Genomic DNA, 15667 nt, shown 5'->3' with positions numbered 1-15667 from the left:
CTTATGCTGAATAGCGCCCCCTCCACCCCAGCCCTGACACCCCTTTAGGCCCATGCCCCCTTTTAATACCCACGTTATCTCCCCTTTAATCATTTGAAGCCTTTGTATTCTTCCTCTGGCGCTCGGTCTTCACATCCCTCCAAACTGGTGATATCTGTCACCCCCTTGCAACTGTAAAACCCGTTAAGCTTTTACCCCGGAATTTACGCCCGAGTTCTCTTCAGAGGCCTGACTCAGTATCCTTATGCCACTTGGGTTCATAAGGTAAACCGAGGTTAGAATCAAAGAAAAAGCTAAGGCACTGTTAGACGTCTTCATGGTAGCCCCCTTGGTATGTCCTGTATGTGGCACCCAATTAAGAGCGTGGTCCTGCGGCGTCTCTAATCCTAGATTTCCAGCCTTGACCATGCCCTGGTACCCAACTTCTAGTTGCTGTTCTTGCTGTAAGGCCCTGGCACACCGTGTAATGCATCACCATGGAGTCACTTTACACTGCGATGCACGGACAAGGCACTACTTCAGCCCTCGATACCCATCTAGGGCCTTCTAGATGCTCTGGTATGGTACTCCATAACACCCCCATGGCCGTGCTTGGCCTCTCTTTGGTACATCGACCGTCCCTGACTCTCCTCGTCCCCCATCCCTGGCAGTCCTCGAAGAGACTGACTCTGGGTCAGTGGCGACTGTGCACCCACTTTACGGTTTACACTGACAGCCCCCGGTGTCTGGCCCAGACACTCCATGATGCCGCGGTCTGAAACCTTTCTAAGGCCGGACCTGACCATGTTCGAAGCCAAGCACCCCTCGATACCGGATGCTGACACCTCCATGCCCGGCCCTGACACCCTTGGCGCTCTGCCCCGACACCCCATTTTGTCAAATTCGGATACCCTTCTATGTCCAGCCTTGATAACCCTCTGTGCCCTGCCCTGGCACCCACTATGTCCTGCCTTGACACCCCAATATGCTCAGCCCTGACAGCCCGTGATTCCACATTCTGACACCATTTGATGCCCGGCCCTGACACCCCTCTGTGCGCAGTCTTCACAACCCTCTGTGCCCTGCCATGGCACCCACTATGTCCTGTCTTGAGACCCCAACATGCCCAGCCCGGTCACTAGCCCCGACACCCCAGTATGCCCAGCCCCGACAGCCCTGTATGCCCAGCCCCGACAGCCCTCTATGCCAAGCCCCGACAGCCCTCTATGCCAAGCCCCGACAGCCCTCTATGCCAAGCCCCGGCACCCCTCTATGCCAAGCCCCGGCACCCCTCTATGCCAAGCCCCGGCACCCCTCTATGCCAAGCCCCGGCACCCCTCTATGCCAAGCCCCGGCACCCCTCTATGCCCAGCCCCGGCACCCCTCTATGCCCAGCCCCGGCACCCCTCTATGCCCAGCCCCGGCACCCCTCTATGCCCAGCCCCGGCACCCCTCTATGCCCAGCCCCGGCACCCCTCTATGCCCAGCCCCGGCACCCCTCTATGCCCAGCCCCGGCACCCCTCTATGCTCAGCCCCGGCACCCCTCTATGCTCAGCCCCGGCACCCCTCTATGCCCAGCCCCGGCACCCCTCTATGCTCAGCCCCGGCACCCCTCTATGCCAAGCCCCGACACCCCTCTATGCCCAGCCCCGGTACCCCTCTATGCCCAGCCCCGGTACCCCTCTATGCCCAGCCCCGGTACCCCTCTATGCCCAGCCCCGGCACCCCTCTATGTCCAGCCCCGGCACCCCTCTATGCCCAGCCCCGGTACCCCTCTATGCTCAGCCCCGGCACCCCTCTATGCCCAGCCCCGGCACCCCTCTATGCTCAGCCCCGGCACCCCTCTATGCTCAGCCCCGGCACCCCTCTATGCCCAGCCCCGACACCCCTCTATGCCCAGCCCCGACACCCCTCTATGCCCAGCCCCGACACCCCTCTATGCTCAGCCCCGGCACCCCTCTATGCCCAGCCCCGGCACCCCTCTATGCCAAGCCCCGGCACCCCTCTATGCCAAGCCCCGGCACCCCTCTATGCCCAGCCCCGGCACCCCTCTATGCCAGCCCCGGCACCCCTCTATGCCCAGCCCCGGCACCCCTCTATGCCCAGCCCCGGCACCCCTCTATGCCCAGCCCCGGCACCCCTCTATGCCCAGCCCCGGCACCCCTCTATGCCCAGCCCCGGCACCCCTCTATGCCCAGCCCCGGCACCCCTCTATGCCCAGCCCCGGCACCCCTCTATGCTCAGCCCCGGCACCCCTCTATGCTCAGCCCCGGCACCCCTCTATGCCCAGCCCCGGCACCCCTCTATGCTCAGCCCCGGCACCCCTCTATGCCAAGCCCCGACACCCCTCTATGCCCAGCCCCGGTACCCCTCTATGCCCAGCCCCGGTACCCCTCTATGCCCAGCCCCGGTACCCCTCTATGCCCAGCCCCGGCACCCCTCTATGTCCAGCCCCGGCACCCCTCTATGCCCAGCCCCGGTACCCCTCTATGCTCAGCCCCGGCACCCCTCTATGCCCAGCCCCGGTACCCCTCTATGCTCAGCCCCGGCACCCCTCTATGCTCAGCCCCGGCACCCCTCTATGCCCAGCCCCGGCACCCCTCTATGCCCAGCCCCGGCACCCCTCTATGCCCAGCCCCGACACCCCTCTATGCCCAGCCCCGACACCCCTCTATGCTCAGCCCTGACACCCCTCTATGCCCACCCCTGGCAACCCATGATGGTGAGCCCTGACACCCCGCCATGCCCAGCCCTCACCCCAAGAACCTGAGCCCCGACACCCCAGGACGGCCTCCCCGTCTCCGGGGCCGGCACCTGCCGGCGCCTCCTCCCCTACGGGGCGCCTCGAGGCGCTGAATCACGGCGCCGCCAGAGATAAGAGAACAAAGAGGAGGAGGGCAAGGGGGATCCGACGGGGGTCCCCGGGCCTGGATCCCCTCGGCCCCGGGGGCGAGGGGGGTGCAGGTCCGTGACCGGGGTGGCGCAGGGAGCCCTCCCGCCCCTCGCACCCGGGGCTGCTACTCACGGGGGCTGCGCGGGGTCCCTCGGCGGGGGCGCTCAGGGGGGGTCGGCTCCGTCTCCCCGCCGCTGCCGCAGCACAGCCCGGCCCGCCCTGCCTGCCATTGTGGAGGGAGCGGCTGAAGCGGGGGCGGCGCTGGGAGCCGAGCCGGGGTCCGCCCCACCCAGAGCCAGAGTCACCCCCTGAGCCGGGTCCGCCCCTCCGAGCCCGCCCAACAGAGCCAGGGCCCGCCCTCCGGGCCCGCCCGCGCCAGGGCCCGCCCGCGCCAGGGCCCGCCCTCCTCCCGGGGAGATGACAGCTCCCCTCCGCGTCCGCCCTGAGGGGCCGGCCTCCGCCGCCTACAACCACGGCTCACACCGGGGTGGCCCCCCCCATGCCTGTCCGCGAGCCCGCACTCGGCCGCTCGAGACGTTTCCAGACCAACGGCCGCCGTTGAGGGGGGCGAAGCCCCGGCCCTGCTACCGAGGTCCAACGGCTCAAGGGCTAGAGCGCTGACCGGGCTGTGGCAGTGTGCCAGCCGCCGCCATGCTGCTACTGGTCACTACCACTAATCTCAGCAGCTGCCAGAGGGCTTCCATCTGGAGCTAGAGCGCTGACCGGGCTGTGGCAGTGTGCCAGCCGCCGCCATGCTGCTACTGGTCACTACCACTAATCTCAGCAGCTGCCAGAGGGCTTCCATCTGGAGCTAGAGCGCTGATCGGGCTGTGGCAGTGTGCCAGCCGCCGCCATGCTGCTACTGGTCACTACCACTAATCTCAGCAGCTGCCAGAGGGCTTCCATCTGGAGCTAGAGCGCTGATCGGGCTGTGGCAGTGTGCCAGCCGCCGCCATGCTGCTACTGGTCACTACCACTAATCTCAGCAGCTGCCAGAGGGCTTCCATCTGGAGCTAGAGCGCTGACCGGGCTGTGGCAGTGTGCCAGCCGCCGCCATGCTGCTACTGGTCACTACCACTAATCTCAGCAGCTGCCAGAGGGCTTCCATCTGGAGCTAGAGCGCTGACCGGGCTGTGGCAGTGTGCCAGCCGCCGCCATGCTGCTACTGGTCACTACCACTAATCTCAGCAGCTGCCACAGGGCTCCCCTCAGGAGCTAGAGCGCTGACCGGGCTGTGGCAGTGTGCCAGCCGCCGCCATGCTGCTACTGGTCACTACCACCAGTGTCAGCGCTGTCCCAGAGCCACAGGGCCCCCCTCAGGAGCTAGAGCGCTGACAGGGCTGTGGCAGTGTGCCAGCCGCCGCCATGCTGCTACTGGTCACTACCACCGGTCTCAGCGCTGTCCCAGAGCCACAGGGCCCCCCTCAGGAGCTAGAGCGCTGACCGGGCTGTGGCAGTGTGCCAGCCGCCGCCATGCTGCTACTGGTCACTACCACCAGTCTCAGCGCTGTCCCAGAGCCACAGGGCCCCCCTCAGGAGCTAGAGCGCTGACCGGGCTGTGGCAGTGTGCCAGCCGCCGCCATGCTGCTACTGGTCACTACCACCAGTCTCAGCGCTGTCCCAGAGCCACAGGGCTCCCCTCAGGAGCTAGAGCGCTGACCGGGCTGTAGCAGTGTGCCCGCCGCCGCCATGCTGCTACTGGTCACTATCACAAATCTCAGCCGCTGTCACAGGGCTCCCCTCAGGAGCTAGAGCGCTGACCGGGCAGTGATAGTGTGCCCGCCGCCGCCATGCTGCTACTGGTCACTACCACTGGTCTCATCCTCTTTCCAGGACCACAGGGCTCCCCGAGGGGCTAGAGCACTGACCCAGCTCATGGGGTGTGCCTTCTGGACCCCAGGCTGCTACTGGACTCCACTATTTTGACCAGTGACTCCTGTGAGAAGCTAGGGTGCCAGTATTTATCACTATGACAAGTCTCAGCTAACTGTCCCCACAGCAGGGCTCCCTTGGCAAGCTACAGCTCAGCCTCAGCTGTTGGAATACAGCGGGCCCTATGCTGCTACAGGTCACCACTACTATCTGCAACCACTGAACAGGGCTGCAGGGGTCTCCTGAGGAACTAAAATGCTGACTCATCTCTGCCCATTGAGTGCCATGCTGCTACTCTCCACCACTACCCCAGGTCTCCTGTTGCTGGTGTGCTATCCATGTTCCATGCTGCTATTTATCACCACAACTAGTCTGCCAGTGTCCACCCCATCAGGGTTCACATGAGAAACTACAGGACAGACCCAGCTGTTGGAGTACATCTGATGGCATGCTGCTACTGGTCACCACCACTAGCTGCAACCACTGGACAGGGCTGCAGGGGCTACCCCCAGGAGCTTAAGGGCTTACACAGCTGTCGGAGTGCATCCAGCCCCATGCTACCATTAGTCACCACCACTAGCCGCAACCACTGGACAGGGCTGCAGGGGCTACCCTCAGGAGCTTAAGGGCCTACACAGCTGTCGGAGTGCATCCAGCCCCATGCTGCTACTGGTCACCACCACTAGCCGCAACCACTGGACAGGGCTGCAGGGGCTACCCCCAGGAGCTTAAGGGCTTACACAGCTGTCGGAGTGCATCCAGCCCCATGCTGCTACTGGTCACCACCACTAGCTGCAACCACTGGACAGGGCTGCAGGGGCTACCCCCAGGAGCTTAAGGGCTTACACAGCTGTCGGAGTGCATCCAGCCCCATGCTACCATTAGTCACCACCACTAGCCGCAACCACTGGACAGGGCTGCAGGGGCTACCCTCAGGAGCTTAAGGGCCTACACAGCTGTCGGAGTGCATCCAGCCCCATGCTGCTACTGGTCACCACCACTAGCCGCAACCACTGGACAGGGCTGCAGGGGCTACCCTCAGGAGCTTAAGGGCCTACACAGCTGTCGGAGTGCATCCAGCCGCATGCTGCTACTGGTCACCACCACTAGCTGCAACCACTGGACAGGGCTGCAGGGGCTACCCCCAGGAGCTTAAGGGCTTACACAGCTGTCGGAGTGCATCCAGCCCCATGCTACCATTAGTCACCACCACTAGCCGCAACCACTGGACAGGGGTGCAGGGGCTACCCTCAGGAGCTTAAGGGCCTACACAGCTGTCGGAGTGCATCCAGCCCCATGCTGCTACCGGTCACCACAACTAGCTGCAACCACTGGACAGGGCTGCAGGGGCTACCCTCAGGAGCTTAAGGGCCTACACAGCTGTCGGAGTGTGCCTGCTTGGCACTATGTTGCTACTGGTCAGTACCACTAGTCTCAGCTGCTGTCCAGGATTGCAGGGCACCCTCGAGGAGCTAGAACGCTGACCAAAGTGTTGGAGTGCACCTGACGGGTGCCAAGCTGCCACTGATCACCACCACTAGCCTTAGTCACTGGACAAGGCCGAATGGCTCCCCTGGCGAGCTAGATCGCTGACCCGGCAGTGTGCCTTCTGGTTGCCATGCTGCAACTGGTCACCTCCACCAGTCTCAGCTGCTGTCCAAGGCCACAGGGCTCCTAGGAGCAAGAGCATCGACAGTTGCCAAAGTGTTTGAGTCGGGTACCATGCTGCTACCGGTCACCACAACTAGTCTCAGCTACAGTCCACAGCAGCAGGGATCCCCTTGGAAGCTGCAGTACACACCCAGCTGTCCGAGCACCCGATGCCTTGCTGCTACTGGTCACCACTACCCGCAGCCCCTGGACAAGGGCGCAGGATTTCCCTGAGGAGCTAGAGAATTTACCCAGCAGTCGGAGTGTGTACATGGGTGCCATGCTGCAAGCAGTCACCACTTCTAGTCTCAGCCCCTGTCCAGGACTTCAGAGCTTCCCTGAGGAGCAAGAGTGCTGACCCAGCTGTTGGAGTGTGTCAGCCAGGTGCCATGCTGGTACTAGTCACCATGACTAGTCTCAGGGACTGTCCACAGCAAATCTGAAAGATATAGCATCACAGAGCAAGAATCAGTGGGGCAATGGAAACAATGGAATGAAAAACACAACAAGCACAACACACTGCATCTAATCCCTTGGAGGGAGGGAGGGAGGTTAGTCACGGGGGACTTCTCAGTGAGTTTCGTATAACTGATATAGTGGTATTTGTCACTCTGACCCATTGACCCCCTTAGATTCAACATTCATTTGGTTTGGTAGCGAATGAGCCGGGGCGGCTAGATCAGCGAGCACATTTCATGCTTCCATTCATGCGGATGTGTCCTTAGGGTCCTGTCACTCCTGCCTATCTTCCCTTTTCCTCACCTTTTTACTTGCTGTACCCCATGGAAGACATGCACTCTTCTCCTTTTGCCTATTTACCCACCAACTCGGCGGTTGGCATCCACCCAGAAGACCGCACATACAGCAACAAAACAAAAATCCTGTTCTGACTTTGTGTTAGAGTTCTTTTAGCCGCACTAACACACTCCAGTCCTATTTTGTGGATCAGGTGCAGCACTGTGCTCCACATCAGCCCCCCTGGAGCATACCTCCCTTACATTTGGAGTTCGGGGTCATCGTGTGGCTGTAGCGTCTGATCCAAAGTCCTTCCCACTGCAGGCTGAGAGTAGGGAGTTTCCCAGGTTCAACCACCAGGATTGTTTCTTTGAAAAAATCACTCTCTCAGCCTACTCTAAGTCTGGAACATGTTTACTAACAAAAGCAAAGGAGTTTGAAATTGCGAAACAAACAAACGTAACTTTGGCCTCAGAAAAGTATTGATATATAATGCTAGGATGTCTAGAATTTGCATTGTATACATTTCTTCACAGAGGCAAAGACGTTAAATGGTTAAGTGTGAAACTGCAGACAACTGGAGCTAATAGAGGCACCCTTGGTTCTCATGGGATAGTGGCCGAATGGACCTTCAGGAAGAGATGCCCAAGAGAGGCTTCTCTGCTGAGCTAATAAGATTTTTACTGTTTCACTTAGGAGTGGAAAGGTTAAATTGAGGATTTGGCTCTTGCAGACGAACAGGCTTGTACATCTTCAAACAACATAGGTCTACAATATAAATGAGGTTTAAAAACAATATGACTGATATAAAAGCAGTAGTCCAATAGGCATAAAACTACTCCTACATTAACCCACATCTCCAATTCGTTGTCTTAATAATCTCCCTTTTCAAAAGACTGTATAATTTAAGTCTCTAACAAGTTACTTACGGTCGATAAGTCTCTTTCTAATAGACTCTCTATCTAGTTGCAGATTCCTAATCTTTAGAATATTCCCCAGGTGTCAGACTGGATCCAGAAACTTTTCAGCAGTACCTCAGTGCCTCGTGCGGCTCTGCACGGACGTTGTTCTGCTCCACAAATTACAATGCAGAGCCTATACAGGGAGTGCAGAATTATTAGGCAAGTTGTATTTTTGAGGATTAATTTTATTATTGAACAACAACCATGTTCTCAATGAACCCAAAAAACTCATAAATATCAAAGCTGAATATTTTTGGAAGTAGTTTTTAGTTTGTTTTTAGTTTTAGCTATGTTAGGGGGATATCTGTGTGTGCAGGTGACTATTACTGTGCATAATTATTAGGCAACTTACCAAAAAACAAATATATACCCATTTCAATTATTTATTATTACCAGTGAAACCAATATAACATCTCAACATTCACAAATATACATTTCTGACATTCAAAAACAAAACAAAAACAAATCAGTGACCAATATAGCCACCTTTCTTTGCAAGGACACTCAAAAGCCTGCCATCCATGGATTCTGTCAGAGTTTTGATCTGTTCACCATCAACATTGCGTGTAGCATCAACCACTGCCTCCCAGACACTGTTCAGAGAGGTGTATTGTTTTCCCTCCTTGTAAATCTCACATTTGATGATGGACCACAGGTTCTCAATGGGGTTCAGATCAGGTGAACAAGGAGGCCATGTCATTAGATTTCCTTCTTTTATACCCTTTCTTGCCAGCCACGCTGTGGAGTACTTGGACGCGTGTGATGGAGCATTGTCCTGCATGAAAATCATGTTTTTCTTGAAGGATGCAGACTTCTTCCTGTACCACTGCTTGAAGAAGGTGTCTTCCAGGAACTGGCAGTAGGACTGGGAGTTGAGCTTGACTCCATCCTCAACCCGAAAAGGCCCCACAAGCTCATCTTTGATGATACCAGCCCAAACCAGTACTCCACCTCCACCTTGCTGGCATCTGAGTCGGACTGGAGCTCTCTGCCCTTTACCAATCCAGCCACGGGCCCATCCATCGGGCCCATCAAGACTCACTCTCATTTCATCAGTCCATAAAACCTTAGAAAAATCAGTCTTGAGATATTTCTTGGCCCAGTCTTGACGTTTCAGCTTGTGTGTCTTGTTCAGTGGTGGTCGTCTTTCAGCCTTTCTTACCTTGGCCATGTCTCTGAGTATTGCACACCTTGTGCTTTTGGGCACTCCAGTGATGTTGCAGCTCTGAAATATGGCCAAACTGGTGGCAAGTGGCATCGTGGCAGCTGCACGCTTGACTTTTCTCAGTTCATGGGCAGTTATTTTGCGCCTTGGTTTTTCCACACGCTTCTTGCGACCCTGTTGACTATTTTGAATGAGACGCTTGATTGTTCGATGATCACGCTTCAGAAGCTTTGCAATTTTAAGAGTGCTGCATCCCTCTGCAAGATATCTCTCTATTTTTGACTTTTCTGAGCCTGTCAAGTCCTTCTTTTGACCCATTTTGCCAAAGGAAAGGAAGTTGCCTAATAATTATGCACACCTGATATAGGGTGTTGATGTCATTAGACCACACCCCTTCTCATTACAGAGATGCACATCACCTAATATGCTTAATTGGTAGTAGGCTTTCGAGCCTATACAGCTTGGAGTAAGACAACATGCATGAAGAGGATGATGTGGTCAAAATACTCATTTGCCTAATAATTCTGCACTCCCTGTATAGGCGCCACTCCTGCGTGCTGTAAATGGCTTCAAGGCTGCCCACAGACGTCCTAGTGAGACTTGGTTGTGACCAGTGCAGATTCCTAGACTTGGGATCTTATTAATGGATAGAGTCCAGTAAGAGAACGGGGAAGATAGGAGGGGTGGTGAATAATTTGCAGCTAATTAGAGTAGCAGGAAGAGCAGTGCCAAACGGAAGTAACTTGTTGATAGAGACTTCTATCTGCAGATTTCTCATTTTCTGAATAGGTACCAAAAAAGTACCCATTTGGAAGGGGTCTGTGAATGGATTCAAACCAGGAAGTCCTGCACAACCAAGCTGGTAAAATGCCCCTCTTGGCAAACATAACTGTCCAGAAAATTGTTCTTTGTGAACATATGGAGGGACACTCAAATAGCTGCCTGGGATATGTCTAGGGCAGGGACTTTGCCTCCTGATGCAGTGATAGCAACGCTGGCCCTGGTAGAATGAGCATGCAGTCCTTGTGGAGGCTTCTTTTGGGCCAGTGGGTAGCAAATCCTAATGCAGAGTATGGTCCAGCGGGAGATGGTCCTCTTTTGCACTGCCTTATATTTTGTTGCTCTAGACAACCCTCAAAAGAGCTGATCATCCACCCAGTGGTCCTTTGTACAAACAATGTAAAAGCTGAGTGCTCTTTTGGAATCCAGTGAAGGAGACTCTCTTCGTTTTTAGTGGGGGGTGAGGTGGAGCATAGAACACTGCAGGGTGAGAGTATGACCGACATAGAGTAACATCACAACTTTTAGTAGAAATGATGCATGTTTGAAGAGCCAGTTTGCCTGAGAAGGAGGCCTTTCACAGTGTCCTCCAAAAACAGGACCTAGTCAGAGAGGCCTCCTTGATGTTGCACCCACTGGAACTTCAGATCCCACAGTAGAGCCCACAGATGCCACCTGGCATGTTCAGCCAGTTGGATGCAGGAAACCATCTGCCCCTGTAGCCCTGAGTTGACCTCACAGAAATCCAGGACCGAGGCTGAAAGATCGAGATCATAGCCTGAATGAGCTGGATTCTCTTTCCTGAGAGAAAGGCACAAACTGAGCTGTGTCTAGAATGGCTATAATGAAGTCCCCCACTTATGATGTAATTGGCTCTGGTATTGTTGTTCCCCCTACCCGCGACTGTGTCTACCCACTCCTGTTCTCCTGAAAGACCTCATCAGCCAACTCAGGATCATCTAGCCAATCGTGCTAACATTACATCTATGGCCAGGGTTTCTTCTCAAAGTGTCAGGATGTAATATGTTTCCTGGAATGTGGCAGGTTAAAGGTCTGTTGTCTCCCTTCCAGCCTTTATTTCTTTCATTGAAGACCATGACTTCGTTCTTTTTCAGGAAACCTGGGCAGTTGACCCATTATTCCAGTCTGGCTATTTGAACTTTTTTACTTCTGCACTTTCTAGTAATAGGGGCAGACTGTCCGGTGGCCTAACCCCATGGGTCAGAACATCATTAAACTGCCGTATATCTCAGCTATCCATTGACTCCCCTGACATTAGGCATCCCGTTATTGATTGGGGAAAATTGGAGTGATTATCCTTAACATGTGTGCAACAGGGGTTAGGGGAGGTTTGGCTTCTGATACCCTCTGCATTTTGGAGACATTCTTAAGGCAATATCCCCGGCACTTTAAAATCATTATTACAGCTGACTTTAATGTCACGTTCGAACCTCTTGGCTGGGATGACCTTGGTTTTACCTGCGAGGAGGATAGTGCATGGTCCGTCCCAAATTAAAAGTTGGACGCAAGTTGCCGTCCAGTTAAAAACCTTGATTATTGAATTTGGGCTTAGAGCGCTCAATGGAAGGACCAAATATGACACAAAGGGCTGTCATACTTACAATAAGGTTAACCACGCAAGTAGAATCGTCTATTGTTTAGTTGATATAAGATTGTGGCCTTTAATGATTGACATGACAGCCATTGAGAGAACCGAGAGTGATTATAATCCGCTCTTGGTCCAAATGTCTGCCCTGTGTAATCAAATGTCTACGACAAATATCCCCACCCTATTATCATTGGTATAAGTATGTCTAATGATAAGCGCCACTTAAAGTGGAGTAAGTTATCAGCACGCCTGGGCAATATAAGCTCTGCAAATGCTGCTTTGAGGACATCATTGGTGCTTTTAGTGGAGTTCCTTGCAATCACTGGTGAGAAAATAACTAGATCTCATGGCCAATTCTTTGCAAGTATTGCAGCCTACTTCATAGCAGGAACTAACTGACGGTGATAGGTCTAGAGGGAAATATCATTGGTTCAACAAGGAATGTCGAGCTTCAGATAAACTCTTGATCCAGGCCATCAAATCCAAGGATGCAGTGGTTATCCGTATAGCTAGGAAGTCTTATAAGTCTGCTATTTGTAAAGCAAAACACAAGGAAGATGATAAGTGGTGGACAGCACTAAATGATGCTTCGCCTGTGAAGAAATGCACTACATTCTGGTCCTTCGCCGCCCTGATAATGTTATTGAATGTCACAATGAACATAGCTGGAGCAGAACGGGTAGACAACTTTAGTCAAATGTATTCAGATGATCATATTAGTATACTAGGTGAATCTGATAAGGTCTTGAGTACCACTACAGACCAAACTCCAAGCCCTTTATCACTAAAATTGTTTACTCTTTTGGATGTATTGTACTCATTAGGTACTTTAAAGCGCGGCAGCACCTGTGGCCCAGTTGTCGTTCCAGCAGATTTGTTCCTATCGGATACTAAAATCTGGTTGAGATACATCACTATCTTACCCAATGAAATAGCAGCGGGCACCAATTCCTGAGTCATGGAAGGGTGCTGTTGTAATTCCCATTTAAAAAAAGGGTGATAGAGCCCTACCCTGCAACTATAGACAAATGAGCTTTCTGGACTGGGGTCAGAAAGTCTTCTGCCACTGCCTTTTGGGGAAGATTCAGGACTGGATGTCGGAGCATGATATCCTTAGCCCATTGCAAGCTGGCTTTCGCAAGAACATTTCTACTTTTGATCAGGCCTTTAGGTTTTTGCTTCTATATTGGAAGACAGTTTTTATTGGTAAAGGGAATCTATATGTCGCCTTTGTTGATTTAAAATCTGCATTTTACTTTGTGCCTCGCCAAAAGATGTGGGAAGTTCTTTCCGGGATGGCAATCCCCCCCACATTCTTTCCTTGTCAGTGCAGTTCCAAGAGGGCAACTACGCACGTGTTAGGTGGAGTGACTTGGGACAGCTAACTGATAAAATTCCAGTGTATACCAAGGGTCTGTCCTTGCTCCAACTATATTCTCCTTATGTATTAATGGCATTGTTTCTTCCTTACTCAAGGTGGAGGCAAATGCACCATTTTTAGGACACATAAAGTTCCGGTTTGCAGATGACACCCTTTGGATATCTAAGACTCCGAGTGGTTTACCGAAACTCCTTTTGTGATTTGAGGAATTCTGCTCCACTCGGGGATTGGAAATCAACACCTCCAAAACCAAAATGCTGGCGTTTAATCCCCATAGATCTCTGAAAGGGAAGGATACACTTGGAGGTACTCCACCTGACAAGGTGAACTCGTTTAGCTATCTTGGCCTAATGCTATCGGAGAGCTTGTCTTGGAAGCCACACATCGCTAAGCAGGTATTGAAGCAAAAGCAAAGGATGGGGGTTTAATTAAGGATTTTGGCCTGCCGTATAATAAGCCAATTCGTCCAGTACTCCAGATCTCTGAAGCCAAGGCTGTGAGCTCTGCTCCTTATGGTGCAAACATTTGGGGCCATGCCAAAGCCTAAGAAATACCAACTACTGAGAATACTTTCCTAAGAAAGCTCGTCTCTTTCTTTGAGCACTCCATTGCCCCCTCTATTCAACACCTGGGCATTAAGAGCATAGGTTATGAGGCCCGTTTATGCCCTCTCTTATACTGGAGGCAGCTCTGGACTACACCAGAGCCTGTCCCCTACACTGTAGCCCTGCAGGCCGTAATGGAAGCGGATCGCTCCCTTAGCATTCCTTGGCTCAGATATATTAAACAGTCACTTCACATGCTTGGGCCTAGTGAGCTTTGCTCACTATCCATCAAAACGTGACCTTTAAAAATAGTATTGGAGGGCGGTAGATTCCGAGGAACTGGGGGGCAGCACTTCATTCCAAATTATCATATGATTTTACCAAGCAGAAATATATGTGCAAATATGAGGCTTTTTGGGATACAATTTCGGTTCCCAAAGACAGGAATCTGTACTTTCAGTTTCGTGTAGGAACCCTACAATTAAGATCATTTCCAGTCATCTGAGGGGGAGAGCGCTTGTCCAGCTTGTAATGCTCACACCGAAAATCTGCCTTATGTTTTATATGTTTGCCCTGCTTATATGTCCCATCACAGGAAATGGCTTGCCCCGGCCTATAGGTTGCGGGGAATCCGTAGGTCCCTTGTTGCTCTTCTAATCCTTAGATCAGATACCCACTTGGCATTGGTTACTGCTGTTGCCAAATTTCTTGTAGCAATGTGAATTCTTGTAGCAAAAATTTAATCTACACTAACATGATGCATTTGTATAAATAATTATGTACAGGAGGATGCTTATGAGGAGTATCCTGGTTTTCATGTTTTTATTCTTTTTACACAAAATGTTGTGATTTTATTCTTATATTTATTTATTTTGTTTTGTATTTGCTATGCACTTTTATGGCCTGTGTGGCTGAAATAAAGTCTTTTTGATGATGATGACAATTAAGGGGATCTGATGAGAAGAAGTTAGGTGTGACTTTGTCACATTGATAGTGAACCCCCAAGTATGATAGGAGGTTCGCCACAGTCTGAAGGTGATTGACGGTTGCCTGGGGCAAGTCCGGCTTCAACAGCCACTTGTCAGAGTAGGGAGTAACTGGCCCCCTTAACTCCGAAAGTGTGCTGCCACCACCACCATCATTTTTATGAAAACCTGAGGGGCAACGGCGGAAGCAAAGGGGAGCACCGCAAAGTGAAAACTTTCCTGTCCTACCGCAATTAGTGCCGGTGGGACGGCACAACAGGTTTATTGGAACGGGCGACCTCTGGGTCCATCTCTTCCATCCAGCCTCCAGGGTTGAGAGATAGTAGAACCTTGTCTAGGGTCAGCATTTCAGATTTCTCATTCGGATGGAAGGCTTTGAGAAAGTACAGGTATAAAATAGGCCCTAGGGCTCCTTTTTTCGCGGGGGGGTGACCAGGAATAACAACCACATCCTACTTCTGGTGCTGGCACCCTCTTAAAGCCTCTTTGTCCAAATTGCTTGAACTTCCTCATGCAAGATGGAGAGATGGTCTTCCATTAGTTCCTGGGAGGCTGGTGGAAGGTGCAGCGGAGAAGAAAGGAAGAGTAAGGTATCCCTTGTGAAAGATCTGTAGAACCCACCTCCCTGATGGTTTTGCCTCCCAATCTGGGAAGAATTAGTGGATTCTGCCTCCTACCGCGTGGTTGGGCTCCTCTAAGAATACACTAGAGAGGTTTGGCAGATCTCTAAATCATGGTCTTAAAGGAGCCCAGTCTGAGCGGCAGTAGACCTTGGCCACGAGGGCAGTGGGCCTCGCAGCCTCAATCACAAAACTGCTGGGTTCCTTGTAGAGGTCAGACAGACTGGCAGTATGGAGTGCCTCTGCCAAGTCCATAAACAGAGTGGTAGAACTGTTGTGGTTGACGAGTTGAAGCGGATAGGCCCAGGGAGCTTGTGGCAGCATTCTCTTTAAAGTGCTCTAGAGCGGAATCAGCCTTGTCCCCAAACAGGCGAGACCCATCGAAGAGCATGTCCCTCAGGAAGGATGGAACATTGCCTGACAACCAGTTGCATCCACGCCTAGGGGCAAATGGCAGCACTTTTGCCAGTGGTTCACTCAAAGTTAATG

At 52.9% G+C, this 15667-nt stretch overlaps 1 protein-coding gene across 2 annotated transcripts in view; it reads right to left on the bottom strand.

The window, feature by feature from the left end:
• Window positions 1-3158, bottom strand: part of TRIM3 (tripartite motif containing 3) — a 266225-nt gene extending 263067 nt beyond the window's left edge. Inside the window, exon 1 of one of the 2 annotated variants that reach the window (XM_069203661.1) lies at window positions 3006-3158. The gene's annotated coding sequence lies outside the window, so the exon portion shown is untranslated. The remainder of the gene's footprint in view (window positions 1-3005) is intronic. The other variant, XM_069203662.1, reaches the window with a different exon arrangement.
• Window positions 3159-15667: the final 12509 nt, after the last annotated feature.

Source organism: Pleurodeles waltl, chromosome 8 (assembly GCF_031143425.1).
Source record: "Pleurodeles waltl isolate 20211129_DDA chromosome 8, aPleWal1.hap1.20221129, whole genome shotgun sequence".
Lineage (NCBI taxonomy): Eukaryota > Metazoa > Chordata > Amphibia > Caudata > Salamandridae > Pleurodeles > Pleurodeles waltl.
Note: the sequence above shows the minus strand (reverse complement) of the source record. Positions and strands in the feature narration are given on the sequence as shown.